This window comes from Pongo abelii, chromosome 14 (genome assembly GCF_028885655.2).
Source record: "Pongo abelii isolate AG06213 chromosome 14, NHGRI_mPonAbe1-v2.0_pri, whole genome shotgun sequence".
Taxonomy (NCBI): domain Eukaryota; kingdom Metazoa; phylum Chordata; class Mammalia; order Primates; family Hominidae; genus Pongo; species Pongo abelii.
Genome location: NC_071999.2, coordinates 90,952,190 through 90,967,486, shown reverse-complemented (window position 1 = coordinate 90,967,486; position 15,297 = coordinate 90,952,190). Strand labels below are relative to the sequence as shown.

The window sequence follows — 15,297 nt, the reverse complement described above, 5'->3', positions numbered from 1 at the left end:
GGCACTTGGGCAAATTTAAACTCAGGCCTAGCAAAAAAGGCCACAGAAATATAGAGATATTATTTCTTAGGAGATAAGAGTTTGGATTTTTAGGATGGAAAAATATTAGTTTAGTAGCATTCAGTAGAAATGCACAAATAAATCTTGATGATGTAATGTTTTATATAATAATATTCTCTTGCTTTGCATCAGTTTTACACGTGTATACATCTTTGCAGAATGCTTCTTAAAATTATTTTCTTTGTTTTATGTATAAATTATGGTTACTTTAACCATAATATTTAGTTTATTCCCCATCTATCAAGAAGGTTATATAATAATAATAACTTAGATTTCCAAAGAATTGTGTATTTACATAGGTTTTAAAAATATATTATTCTATAAGATTCTATTTCCTTTTGCTATAGATTATTTCAAACTGCATTTTGATTTCTTCTAATTGCCTTTTTCTTCACGTGTATGTATTTTTAAAAAACTGTTTTGAATATTCCAGATACTGATTATCTTGGTGGAATCTTGGAAAAGCTAAGCAGCTTCACTCTTAATAAACAGACCTTGATTAGCAACAAGTAGTGCAGAGGGAGCTCCTCACAACTCGACCAGTGAACCTAATTTGAGAACTGAAGGAGAAATAAACATCTGTGCAGATCAGGTATTGCTAAGAGAATGCTGGTATTAGAGCTGAAAAGGTGACCTTGTTATCTTTGAGAAAATTAATGAATATCAACCTACCTGTGGTTTATCAAGAAAATTTTCCTGGATTAATTATTTTCTTGCTAATTTTAGTCAAATAAAATTCTTTCTGAAATTTCTTTCATCCATGAATATTTTTTACCAGAGATAGCTGAAATTAATTATGACTTACTCAGCTTCTAGACGTTGCTTATCCTTACTAATTATCTCAAATATAACTAGCTTAAAATGGTTACATGCTAAAACTCAGTTTTTCAATATAAGCTAGTTATTAAAACGACTTTTTGTCTCTATTTTCTCAGAAAGATGATAAAATTAACTTATCTTCAAAGTGGAAACATTTTTGTATTGCAAATAAATATGAAAAAAGGGAATGACTTCAAATACTACCAAATAAAAATGATTAGATAAGATTCTCTATGCCAAATAGATGCTCGATAATGTATATGTTAACACAAATAAACAATGCTTACTCTTTCAGCGAGGCTTAACTTCAGATAGTTTTGTTTTCTTAAGACATAAACAATTTAAAGAATAAAATAGGTGATCAGCTGTTGTCATATTTGCAATGAAAAATAAAGTAAACCCATTTCATTACTGTCTATCTTATGCGTGAAATAAACCATACTAAGCCTGATAATTTCATAGAAAAATCCACGTATTAATAAAATATGCGTTCTTAAAACTACACATAATTTTGCTCCAAGTACTGCTAAAATTAATGCATTTACATTTTTATAAGAGTTGTTAAAAGTTTTCTTATGATTCTATACTATCTTGGATATTGTGCCTCTCTATTTTAAACCAATTTACGATGTATGAACACGAAGCAATCAAGATTGTTTTGGAGAGGTTGTTAAAGAGGTTGGACTTGATTTCAGGTAGGACATCTTGGATTTGGAAGGATACCAAGATGATCTACACCTCAGCTTCAAAGTAATTATTCATTTTAACTGACCTGATGTTAGACATCCCCTGGATAAGGTAATATTTTGCTGATTTACTGATTTAAAATCTATTATCTACTTTCAATTTTGTAAGAAATAGTTTCAACTCTGAAGGAAAATAAAAGTGTCTTTTTCACAACAAAGTCTCCCTGAATCAGTATGGATACTATGTGTGACCTTTGTACATGTTTACTTCGGAACTTGCAATGCTTTTTAACCCTTGACAAACAACTGTATTCCATGTATGGCTTAAGAAAATCAAATTTGCAAGCACTATAAGATATATCATGACAATGAACATAACACAAAAAATCCACATCTTCATTCTCCCTCATCAATTTCAGGTCTATCCTTTAGGATACGTTTAGAAAATCCAGTACTAGTTTTGCTGCCGTGATTGATGTCTTCATAGGTAGTTTTCTGCATGTAATCTGAAAATATTTCCTACACAACATGAGGATCAAGTGTGAGAGAATGTTAGAGCAAATCAAATCGAGCAATGCATTTTGACTAACAAATAAAATAAAGCATCTTTTGAATACCTTGGCATTTGTGATCATATGCAGGGTTTTTTAGCTGTCCAGCAAACCATTGCTATACATTTTTTTAACTACCACCCTCCTATTATTTAAAATAATCACAACAGAATTAGCACTCAATTAAATATTATGCTTCTGCACAAAGCTTTTACTCCACTTTACACTTTAATTTTACATGCAATTAGTAACCATAATTAGTTCTACAGAGAAGACATCCTACGGGGAATGTTTCTTCCTGGGATGAGTAGAATGGAAGCCCTATGCATAATTCAGTTCGTGGAGAAGAGCAAAGGATGGACTCATGTTCCCAATTTGGAGGTGAAGCATGGTGACAAACATCAATGGGAAGCATACACATTGCAAGGTGGCTTCTCTCAGGTAATCTTAGCATTTAGAAACAAGAACAGAGTCTCTGAAAGTCAAAAAACTAGGAGTCCTCGGTTATCAGCTTCCCTAAACTAGGCTGCAAAATTAACTTCTTAAATAATAGGTTTCCATTTTAGCCTCTCGCATTTTACATTTTCAAATGCACATTTATCAAATCCTTACCTGGCATTTATTATGATCTTGGCAGTGTTTTAAATACTTTAAGATTATGAATTCAATTCTACCTATAAGAACTCTAAGAAGTAGATAATATGTTATTCTCATTTCAGAGAAAAAAAACTGTCAGGAGGAAGTTATGAAGGTCACACAGCTAGTAAATAGCAGAGCTGGGATTTCAGAATCTATGATTTTAACCCCTGTATGTGCTGCCTCTGTGATTAAATCACATTTCTCTTAGGATTAATATAAAAATAGCTGACATGGTGGGTTTTATGACCTAGAGTGATCTTGTCTCTACCAACAACTTCATATTCATCTCACACTGCACCCTCCATTAATTTCTAAATGCTGGTGGGTTTCTCAGTTTCACAAATCTCTCATGTTCCTTCCCTCCTTGTAGAAGAGTCCATGCTGTTTCTTCTTTTCATTGTATTGTTCTCAAGCCTCTTTAAAATTACTTACCTTTCAAATCTAGAATAAAAAGTTTTTCTACAGAATAGCTGTTAAAGCCCTACCCCAATCCCTATCCTAATTAAGATTTATTTCTTTTCATTTACATGAATGGTTTCTTTAATAGTCAAAAATCTCAGTTGGTAATCATGCATTTATTATGATTTGTGCATAATTAGATTCAAGTGTCTCCCAACAGAATACAGTCTTTATGAAAGCAACAATTATTTGCCTGTCTACTAATATATTCCAATATACTAGCCATATTAAAAGAAATTGCTTGATATTTAATAGTGGCAAGGCACTGAATATTTTTCCAGGAGATATTATAGTTTATTGGGTAGAAAACACTTGAGTACAAATACTTTTTTACAACCATTTATTCAATTAAAAAAGCACCAATTTTATTTAAACTTCTTGTGTGACATTCTATGTCAAAACCATTTGTTTATCAAATTTTAAGTCCTTTATTACCATTTGTACAATTCTTTAATATAAATATAGAAATACTATTAAAATTTTTCTTCTGGCAAACATTAGAGGACTTATATTATCATTTAAAATTATACCTGCAGTTACAGAAAATAAAACATATCTACATAAGAAATTTTTCAGTGAAATGAAAGCATTTCTACTTCTTAATGTTTGGTATATATGTTTGGAAAGTTTCTGGCGAAGTATACTGCCCCTTTAGAAATAAAAATGTAAATAAGCATACAAAATAGTACCTACATATATTTAAGATATGACTTTAACTTGCTATATTTGACATTTTTAGTTAATCTCATACCTTCCAAATTGCAAATTCTGAAAGTTGTACATGCCAATTTCTTTTTTTCACCATTTTCATAGTCTGAATTTATACCAGGCTCATACCTAGCTAGAATACAGATGATATACTCCAGTTATTTGTGTTTGTTTTGCAGCCAGGTATGGGTATATTCTGGCAAAGAATATAGGCAGAATTAATGTGTACAATTTCCTGGTTGTTTCCTTAGAAGGTGGGTCTATGACTTTTATTTTCTCTTTTCACCTCTCAGCATCTGCTGTAAACACCGGGTCGTGAGTTGTCTGTCAGTGTGTGAATGAAAACATTCCATAGAGATTGTGTGGCCATAATACACAAGGAGCTGGACTCCAGGTAACTTTTTGAAATAGCATGCTGGACAAGCTCCAACTTTTACATGACAGAGAAATAATTTTTCTTTTTAAAAATTTGCTTTTCAGTTTTTTTAATGTTATGGGTTCATAATAGTTGTATATATGTATAAAGTATACATGATGTTTTTATACAGGCCTACAATGTGTAATAATCAAATCTACCTACCATTTTTTAAGCCACTCTTATTTTATGTCTCTTGCACTTATCTGATGTCATAGTCTAGCTAAACTATTTCCCATTGGGAATAGTTTGTAAGTTTACAGAAAGAGGTTTGCAAGTCAGCAATAAAAATGCATATACACATTTCATAAATATGTCATGTAATATACATCAAATATTTCCCTTGAAGTAACTAAGATGATCCCAAGCTTAGATTTAATGAAATCTTTATTTTCTCAGTCACTGATATACCTGATAATCTGTCACTAGATCACTAAATTTGCTCTTTTGCTTAAATAAATTTTTTTCTGGATTTTATTTAATGTGTCTTATTAAATATTTTTTTACTTATAGAGCCTTAGAGTTTTCTAATCCATCAGTTTGATTTAATAAATCAATAAAATTCCAATTCTGGCCAATGAATTTCACCTGTCCTCCAATGCTTTTAGTTACGTTTGGAATATATACTATGAAATGCCTTTTTTTTTGACAATGGATAAAAGTTTTGGATGTGCTTCCACAGAAAGAGAAGGAGTCTGATCTGTGTGAATTTAATTCCACTTTCCATCAAAGCATGATCTAATACCTCATTTAGTATCCGATATCTCAGTCTTTTCCTTTATAAAACAATGTCATGCAAGGATTTCTTGGCATAACTTCCCAAAAGGGAGATGATGTTCCTCAAGGCATTTTTGAAACTGTAAAATGCAATAAAATAGTATTTTGATTTTTTTATGGACATGAGAGATACGCAGTTCTCCAAAATTTGTGAATTAGAATAAGAGGATTTATTTTCAATGTTGAATTATAAAATAATTCATGGCAAATAAGACAAGAGATATTGAAAGATAATCATTAAAAACTGCAATTCTGGCCGGGCATGGTGGCTCACCCAGCACTTTGGGAGGCTGAGGCAGGCGGATCACCTGATGTCAGAAGCTGGAGATCAGCCTGGCCAACATGGTGAAACCCCGTCTCTACTAAAAACACAAAAATTAGCCAGGCGTGATGGCGCATGCCTGTAATTCCCAGCTACTTGGGAGTCTGAGGCAGGAAAATCACTTGAATCCGGAAGCTGGAGGTTGCAGTCAGCTGAGATCATGCCATTGCACTCTAGCGTGGGTAACAGAAGAAGACTCTGTCTCAAAAGACAAACAAACAAACAAACAAAAAACCCTGCAATTCCTATACAACACAATATTTCATTAAATGTATTGTTATATTAAAAAATAAATGTTTAAAAAATTAACTAAAAGTTACTTGGAAAAGCATCAACTGCCAGCCTGGGCTTCAGAGCAGGATCCTGTCTCAAAAAAATAAAAATAAAAAAAAGAAGAAGAAGAAGAAAACGAGTCACCATAGATGACAAGGTTTGAGGATAGTGGAGGCTCAGAAAAATTATTGCAGGTTGTGAAAGGAAAATAACTTGGGCCCCCAAGATCACTAAGGAAAACTCAAGCTGGAAATTGCTTAGGGCAGACCTGCCTCCCATTCTATTCAAAGCCACTCCTCTGCTCACTGAGATAGATGCATATCTGATTTGCCTCGTTTGGAAAGGCTAATCAGAAACTCAAAAGAACCATTTGTGTATCACCTATCTGTGATCTGGAAGCTCTTTCCCCACTTCGAGTCTTCTTCCTGCCTTTGCATCAAGTTGTCCCACCTTTCCAGACCGAAGCAATCTACTTCTTATATATATTGATTGATGTCTTATGTCTCCCTAAATGTATAAAACCATCTGTGCCCTGACCACCTTGGGCACATGTCATCAGGACTTCCTGAGGGTGTATTGTGGGTGCATCCTCAACCTAGGCAAAATAAACTTTTTAAATTAACTGAGACCTGTCTCAAATTTTGGGGGTTTGCAAGGTATATCAACAAATTTATCAACAAAAGAATGTGGTAGAATTGCTGTGATCTCCAAAGTATGTGTATAAAGATAAATCTAAGACTATTAAGGCAGCAGATTGGTTGACATATTTTCAGTATCTCATTTTCCAATATGCACTCTTTCCTAGAAGAGTAATGTCTGAAGACAGTTTTTCAGTTCTGCTTTTCTACCTCTTTCACAATCATCCATTTTTCTCTACAAACACACAAAACATTTCAATTATTAACTTAACATAATGCATTTCTGGATCCTTCTAGGATGACAAAGAGTCAATTTTATTCTAAAATAAATCCGCCATAGAGGCTAAGCAAGAAATATTAAGGGGGACAGTAATTGATTACACAAAAATGACAAAATCATAGCAAGTCTTCATGCTTTAGCTAGTTGATAGTTATATTAGAGTCAAATTTCAAAAGTAGTGTGTTTGTCATGCAGGCACGTATTAACGTTTCTATTCAAATTGAAAAATGATGTAAGACACTTTATGACAGAAAGTAGGCCTGATGTAGCTGATTGGTTTGACTATGGAGGCTGGCCTTGCCAATTCGTTTACATAATAGACATTTTACATACATGAAACAAGAAAAATATGCTGCTCTGAAGTTTTAATGAAATCTTATTTAAATTTTATTTAATAATTTATACGATATACCATATGGCAAAAATTACATCTTTGCAATTTAATAAAAGTATAAAAATTTCATTTGTCAACTTAAAGGTGTGTTAGGGAGTTTATTCACAGGACTATGAAAGTAAGAAAGAACGAAGAAAATTGGTTTTTATGGATTGCTCTTTTGCCATTTTTATGTGAGTGATGATGAATTAATAGTAATACCTGTTTTCACACATTATGATTTATTCCCAGAGATCTCAGCTGCTTGAGTGCAAGCAGAGAAAAAACAGAAGAGTATGTTCACCTAGGTGTTTTGTTGTTGTTGTTGTCGTTGTTTTTAATCACAGAAGACAATGAAATGAGGAGAAAGACTATTGAGTTGTTAGGGTATTAAGGAGGTTAGGGTATTTAATTAGAAAGACCGAATAGATAGATGAAATGTGAAATCAAGTGGATGGATTTCTGATGTTATTACATAATGTTTCTGCTTAGGAAAGAAGAAGGTGATTGAAGAGCTCATTTTAACCCTTAAAAGTACTATTTATATTGGGGCTTTCTAGGAAAAGGTAAAGTTGCTGAGAACATGGTTAATCCATATAGTGATGTCATACTTTAATGTAATCATTATGGAATCTGAAGCCATTATTAAGACACAGAAATCCTCTTTAATTGTGTCTCAGTTTTTGGCTTGGGAAAATTTTAACCAGCTTATGTTCTTTCAGGGTAAGAGTTTAATTTCCTGTGTTGAATTTTGTCAATTATAGTACCTATATATATAATATATATATTCAAAACTATTTTAAAAATGCAAAAGATTTATACAACAAAGACATGGAATCAATCTAAGTGCCCATCAACAGTGGATTGATTAAGGAAACTGTGGTATATATATATCAAGATGTCATAACATTTTTTCTGTGGAAAATAATATAGTCATAAAAGACCATGTGTTGTATATTTCAATTTGTATAAAAGGTCAAGAATAGGAAAATCCACTGAAATAGAAAGTAGAATCGTAGTTGCCAAGGACTGAAGGAGTCAGTGAGTTGGGGTGAGGGGGTGTTGAGCCCCAGCTAGTAGGTATGGGATCTCTTTTTAGAAAGATGAAAATTATCTAACCTAATGTGTGGTGATGATTTCACAGTTTGGTAAATGTCACGATGCCACATTAAATTGTAACCTTTTATTTGATACACTGCCAAACATTATCTGAAATAAGCACTTGCATTTGGTATTTGAAATATTGCTCCCTTTTGATTCTAAGGCACCTCTTAAGCAATAAAGTTTTTGTATCAAGTTTCCAAAATTGGCCACTGTGATTTTAAATTATAGCATTTAAAATATCAGTCTACCATATGAGTTATAGCATAAATACATTTATGAAGTAGTAGTAAGTCCCAGAGGGAACACTATCTAAAATTTGGACTAAAACAAACCCACTGAAATTGTTGCTAAAATAGTTGCTATGACTTCATGTTTTGGGACCCTCAGCCTAATGTCTGGACCGTGACCAACTAATTTGTTCACCCAACTATTCTGCACTTTTTGTTAGAAAGTATTAAGGGATCTCTCTCAGATTCAAATGTTCACAGACAAAACAAGAAAACACTGTGGAAACTCCTTAGAAAGTTTTGATAAGTGACCTGAGGTAAAGTTGGACTAAAGAATGCCAGTATAAGGCACACTGAATTTTTTAATCACCAGGTTTGGCTTGAAGAGTGGGCTTATTGGGGTCTATGTCTATCTTCTTTCTTGAGTACTTTCCTATTAAAAGACATGTAACAAAAAAGGGCAGGGGGCAGAGAGAGACAAATAACAGTGTTCTTAACACAAAGAAAAGAATGAAAGTTTTCACATCTGATCAGATGATCAAAGGGTCTCTAGGAAAGGGTTTTTTTAACACAAGGATAGGAAATTAAATTGGTGTTTGAGGAGCTTTGATACAAAGAAATTAACATTCAGACACAATCTAATTAATTACCGATAATTATCATGCTCTGAGAGACACTCAAGCTACATGCCCAAGGACTAGCAGAAGCAAGTGCTGTTTCTGAGTGGAAAGCATTGTGACATAGAGAGGAAAACAGCTTAATTTTATTCTCCTTGGACCTCCAAAATTGTCAAATTCTGGCTTCCCAATAGTAATACTTAAACAACTTCATAAGGTTTTAAATTTTTTAAATTTTCTTTTTTGAGACGGAATCTTGCTCTGTAGCCCATGCTGGAGTGCAGTGTCTCAGTCTCAACTCACTGCAACCTCCGTCTCTTGGGTTCAAGTGATTCACCTGCCTCAGCCACCCGAGTAGCTGGACTACAGGCTCCTGCCACCGTGCCCTGCTAATTCTTGTATTTTTACTAGAGACGGGGTTTCACCATGTTAGCCAGGCTGGTCTCGAGCTCCTGACCTCAGGTGATCTGCCTGCCTTGGCCTCCCAAAATGCTGGGATTACAGGCATAATCCACCATACCTGGCCTTCCATAAGGTTTTTAATGGTCTTGGAGGATTAATTATTTGATACTGTCTATAGAAAGTTGAACATTTTGACTTATTTAAAATGGGATTATGAGACTGGAACAGAAAACCAAACATCGCATGTTCTCACTCATAAGTGGGAGTTGAACAATGAGAACACATGGACACAGGGAGGGGAACATCACACACAGGAGCTTGTTGGAGGGTCGAGGGCAAGGGGAGTGAGAGCATTAGGACAAATACCTAATGCATGTGGGGTTTAAAACCTAGATGATGGGTTGATAGGTGCAGCAAACCACCATGGCACACGTGTACCTATGTAACAAACTGCACATTCAGCACATGTATCCCAGAACTTAAAGTAAAATAAAAATAAATAAATGAAAAACAATGGGATTTGAGACAGTTCCTGAAATGAGCAATAAAATGAGCAACTTTTATCTATCTTAGCAAGAATTTACTGGAAAAGTTCGGTCAAAGTCATAAATCACATCAATGAAGATAGTAGAGTGGTATTTGTAAAGACAGCTAGCTAGTATAATTATGTTAATGTAGTTGCCAGCTGGGTGCAGTACATACTTTTTGTTCAGTGATAAAAAGAGAGAAACAAGTTTGGAAATGAAAGCCACAAAAGAGAAACAGACTATAATAAATATATGGACACCTCTTAAAAGGCACCATCAAGCAATATGAAAACAAAATCTCTTGAATAAATCTAACGAAACATCCACTAAACCACTGGATCCTTGAGACCAGTCATTCTTTATTGTCAATTGTTATAACTTACTGTATTTAGCACATATACACACATACATATATTATAAACACATTTTAGCAAATAAAACTTAGTTTACTTCCTGGGGATGTGATTTGGACTTGGTGATAAAAGTAGAATGCAGAAGCAGAGGTTAATGAAAGATTGTCCATACAAATTGTTATGATGCAAACGCCATAAAATCTTACCGATTGACTGGATGACAAAAACTGCAAGCTGAACTTCAGATGCCCACTTCAGAAAATGTCTCAAAGTACATTATGGACTCTCTTAAGAATTTCTGTTTATAAGATAAGAATAATAAATCCTTTATCTTATGGTGTTAGGATTTCACTATTGTTTTAAAATGTGTCAACAGCATAATATTACAGGTTATATGCGAATGATTATGCTATCCATAAGATTGGATGCATCACAAAGCTAAAAAGAGCTACAAATGGCATTAAAAATTTCATCAACCCAGGTCTGAAAGTAATTCAGAAATTACTTTCAGTAATTCTGAAAGTAATTCACTTTTAACCTTGGAATCCCACAACCAGTAGTTGTCCAAAACTCTCTCATGTTTGGATTTTCCTGTCTTTTTCCTTTACTTCTCCTTTTCATGCGTGTGTAAGAAAACTCATTCATTTCACATCACCAATAGATTAAGCTGAGCGAGTGGCATCAAAAACATGGAAAAAGGTGAAGTGAAGGGATGTTATACAAACAAAGCATTCAAAGCAGATCTGCAAATATATGACAGCTGTCACAGCACAGCACTGACGCATCAGTGAGAGGTCAAGAACTGTCTTCAAGGCAGAAGTCAGAAAAACAACCACTAAAAAGGAGATCCATTTCCATAAAAATGGGGGTGCGGTGGAGTGGGGTGGGGTGGGTAGGGCAACAGTGTGATAGTAAATCTGGGGAATAGGCATTTGAAGCTAATAAAATGTCATAGTCACATTAAAACTGCAAAGATAAGCATTATATAATACAAGTGACTCTAAAACATATAGTGAGATTGTATATGAAGCAAAAAATTATATTTAAATTATCTCTTCATTCTTGAGCAAAGTAGTTCCATTATCTCTAATATAGCAAACTCTAAAATGCATTTTCTGCCTCATTGCAATTCACAGCAAATGGTCCAGATCAACATTCTGAAATTGTTAAGTAGATTCTTTAGCCTTCTAATAGGACTTAGCTGTATGACTTCAGTATCCAGATTTCTGCCTCAGTGAGCAATAGCTCAGAGTTAAATTATTAAATAGACTAATTATTAAACACATAGTTTCTCCAAGAACATAATATAACAACACATGGTACTTTAGGAAAGGAAGAAAAGGACAAGAAAGATTGCCTGCTGGGTCATCAATTTCACTATTTTGACCTCTCTAACCCAAAGGGTTGATTTAAATGGTTTAGCTCATTTTTTAAATCATATATAAATAATAATCTGGTAGATTGTTCTGATCTTCATAGGGTAACATGAAAAAATATAATCCTTTCTTTCTCCATTTCTTCCAGCTGTGCTATAAGTACCTGCAGTTTTCAAATGCAGTCAGACATACATTGGAAGGGCCAGGAAGTTAAGACACAGTCTCTAGGTTTGGCTCTGCCAGTTCTACAGAAGTGCACAGAATGTAACCACGAAGAAGCCTGGGGCTTTTGCATCAGTGAGACTGGGATTAACATTTAGGAAAGTAACTTAACCTTTTGGAGGCTCACTGATCTCATCTATTGAATGAGATCAATACACCTGTTTGATTTTTTTTCTATAGAATTTAATTCTAGATAATTTGAGGAGTCTAATAAAGTGTTTGGGACAGGAGAAAAGGCAGGTATTATTCATTGGCATCATCATTACTGGACAGGTCAGAGAATAAGGAAGTAATAGTAATGTAAATCTCAGTTAAGGAATTAGTAAAAATTTGATTCATAACTTCTTGACATGAATTATCCAGGAGCCCAAATGAAATAAAAACACTCTAAAAAAATTATTTAAAAAGTGACTCTAAAGGCAGATGTTAAAACAAAGTGAAGAAATACAAATAGATAAATGAGAAAAATAGTTACAGGGAAGGAAAGAGACTTAATAGATTAAAGGTAATGTTTAAGAAGGTATATCAGCACATATTGCATCTGGAAATAATGTATCTTTTATTTTGGCAATTTGTGAACATGTTTTTTATCCTAAAACCTGAGTATTATAACTGTATTCAGCAACAATACAGATATAAACCTTACCCGTTCTTCAGTGCTGCCTCCTCCAGGAAGGTCTTTCAAATTCCCTGAAAATGAATTTATAAAGACATTTACCTATACCTTGCTTAGGACACCTCTCTCTACCTCAGATAGGAACAGTGTGCACACTGTTCCCTCATACTGGTCTGCAAATCCTGCACGGGGGAACAAGTCAAACCAGATTCAACTTAGTTCCTCTATGTGGCCTCTCATGAAGACATATGTGGCTTCACAATGGGCAACAATTGGACTTGTTCATGAATCCTTTTGGTCTTTTTCTATGGCCTGTTACCATCCTACACTCACTCCCTTCTTATGAGCTCCCCTTTGGTTTTTATCATTTTCTCCTGCTTTTGTATCTTGGTCATAGCCATCCTGAGGGAAATGCTAGAAATATTCCCACTCCAAAATGGCCCCAGGCTACTTAACGGAAATTGGCCAATCACTCATCCGGACATTTCATTCATTCTTACTTCATTATATGACTGCATTATAGGACTCAGTTTCAGCTGCAATATTTTCTAGATGTGTATAATAAATAAATTTAACAAGAGTAAGTTTTCCTGAAGGAGTTAATACGTATATTTTCAAAATAGCAACTTGATTTTCCTGAGTGGTATATTCTACATGCCGTTTCATTTGTGATTTCAGCTATTCTATTATCTAAACAAACTATGCAAGACCCAGAAACAAATTATTTGAAATACAATCCATATAGTGTTTTGGAACCCTGAACTATCATAGAAAGTCATCATCCATGCCATGGTACAACATCATAGGAATGGAATACTTAAAAAGAAACAATTACTTTAAAGATCATGTAAAATAAGTGTTTTGAATAATCAACTACTCTCATTTCACAATCTTAATTTATATTATAATTACTATTATTTACATATGTTAATTTTTAAAGCTTTATTCATGGAAATTTAGTATATTAATACTTCATTTATTCATATGATATGTCATGATGTCTAGATTATTTTAGTGCAAGTATTAAGTTTAGGAAAAACAAATGTCCTTTCTTATTACATGTTTTATTTTACATATGTATTTCACTAATCAAACCTATACGACCTACTCACTCAAAATGTAATGATATTGATTATTAGTCTCTCTTTTGTTTTAACCAAATAACAATAGACTACACTGTTATTGAAGATACTGAAAAGTGATATCTTTGTCTTAGATTTGCCATCATTCGTTTTCCATCTACTTGCTTCTGGTAAAAATGAATTTAAATATCATGGAAACACCACTGAATTCTAGAAAATTGCATAATCATCTCTAATAATATGTTTCTATTGACATCATCTGATTGTCATTACACAGAAACACTGCAGTTAGCACAATAAACCAACTGAAAACTTTAAAATATTTTATTTAATGTGAAGAGTTATGTGTGTAAACAGTATAATGAAGAACAATCAGATGAAGGTGGCAAGGAGCCACATACTAAGTCTACAAAAGTAGGAGAATAGAAATACAGCATCCATGGATGTAAAGTTCATGATCTAATGTAATCCTTATAAGAGGAGCGTATTTGAATTAATGTAATTCTTATAATAGGAACATGTTTGAACTTAATTTTAGTTGTGTGTCTTAGAGAGTTCAGAGAACTATTAATGTTTATCTAAATTACCTATGTGAATTCATCTTAAGGGTTTTATTTAATCAAAAATGCTTTCATTTTCTGTTGTTTTTAGGAACTTAGAAAACCATCAGATATCTGGAAGTGAAGTAAAGCTTATGAAGAAAAAAGCAGTGTGGAACTGCAGTGATTTAAAAGAAACAAGGTGGGACCCATATACAGTCAGCATTAAAACATATAAATCTGTAATTATTCAGTGAATTTGGTAAACAACTTCATTTCTAGTATGTTACACTCACAAAGCTGTAATTGAACTAAAATTGTTCAAGAGCTAAATGTTCAAGGTGAATACTAGGTTCTCTGTTATGTCATGGATCTTGTCAGTGTTAAAAAGATGTCTATCGAAAAACCAAACTTGGCACACCTTGTGAATTTTTAAAGAATATTTTAATACACCTGTTTCATTTTTAACAGTTTTCTCCATCCCAACTCTATGTCTCTCTTCATCTCTTTCAATATCACTGAGTTTAGTACTGAAGAATGTGTCTATAAAACAGCCACAATAGGATCTTGCTTTGGTCAGACACTCAAATTTGCCATTAAATAGATGCCAGAAGGCCACAGTCTACAAAGACATGCCACTCCACAATGAGTCTCTGAAGAAAGTAATGAGCCCACACAACTTCAACGTACTCCTCAGCCCATAAGTTGTAAAACAGCTTTTTAAAAGTTTTAATGCCTGGCCAGGCGCGGTATCTCATGCCTGTAATCCCAGCACTTTGGGAGGCCGAGGTGGGTGGATCATGAGGTCAGGAGATCCAGACCGTCCTGGCTAACATGGTGAAACCCCGTCTCTACTAAAAGTACAAAAAAATTAGCCGGGTGTGATGGTGGGCACCTGTAGTCCCAGCTACTAGGAAGCCTGAGGCAGGAGAATGGCGTGAACCCGGGAGGCGGAGCTTGCAGTGAGCCGAGATTGCGTCACTGCACTCCAGCGTGGGCGACAGAGCTAGACTCCGTCTCAAAAAAAAAAAAAAAAAAAAAAAAAAAATTAATGCCCTTTTCAGTTACCTTTCTTTTTAGTAATAAAAATATATTATTAAATTGTAATTCCCAGCATCAAGATTGATTGATACTATGAACAGATACATGAATTTTTCTGAAAGATATGATTTAATATTAAATATACACATATCTATTTCTACCACTGTAACACTGATTTGTAAATTTAAACA

General features: G+C 33.8%; 1 long non-coding RNA gene across 1 annotated transcript; it reads left to right on the top strand.

Annotated features, from left to right (window-relative positions):
• Window positions 1–493: 493 nt before the first annotated feature.
• Window positions 494–14,345, top strand: LOC112136067 (uncharacterized). The gene is made up of 5 exons (XR_002917268.3): window positions 494–652; window positions 2,378–2,557; window positions 4,216–4,316; window positions 11,367–11,395; window positions 14,178–14,345. It is a non-coding gene; the product is annotated as an uncharacterized LOC112136067 (long non-coding RNA).
• The last annotated feature ends 952 nt before the right edge of the window (window positions 14,346–15,297 follow it).